We start from the raw sequence: 340 nt of genomic DNA, 5'->3' as shown, positions 1-340 counted from the left end.
GGACAGGGAGGCCTGGCACGCTGCAGTCCATGGGGTCAGAAAGAGTCGGACATGAGTGAGTGACTGAACTGAACTGTACAGTAAAAAACAAATAACCCACTAGAAAGTGGGCAGAAAGCATGACGAACTATTTCACCAAAGAGGAAATACAGGTGACAAATAGTATATCAGAAAAAATGTTCAACATCACTAGCCAACAAGGAAATGCAAATTAAGACTATAATGAGAGGAGAGGGAATTCCCTGGTGGTTCAGTGGTTGGGACTCCACCCTTCCACTGCAGGGGTCAAGGGTTCCTTGTTTAGGGAACTAAGATCCTCCAAGCCACACAATGTGACCAA

The sequence above is a fragment of the Bison bison genome, unplaced genomic scaffold, assembly GCF_000754665.1.
Source record: "Bison bison bison isolate TAMUID 2011002044 unplaced genomic scaffold, Bison_UMD1.0 scf7180017864487, whole genome shotgun sequence".
NCBI lineage: Eukaryota > Metazoa > Chordata > Mammalia > Artiodactyla > Bovidae > Bison > Bison bison.
This window is presented reverse-complemented; position numbering follows the sequence as displayed.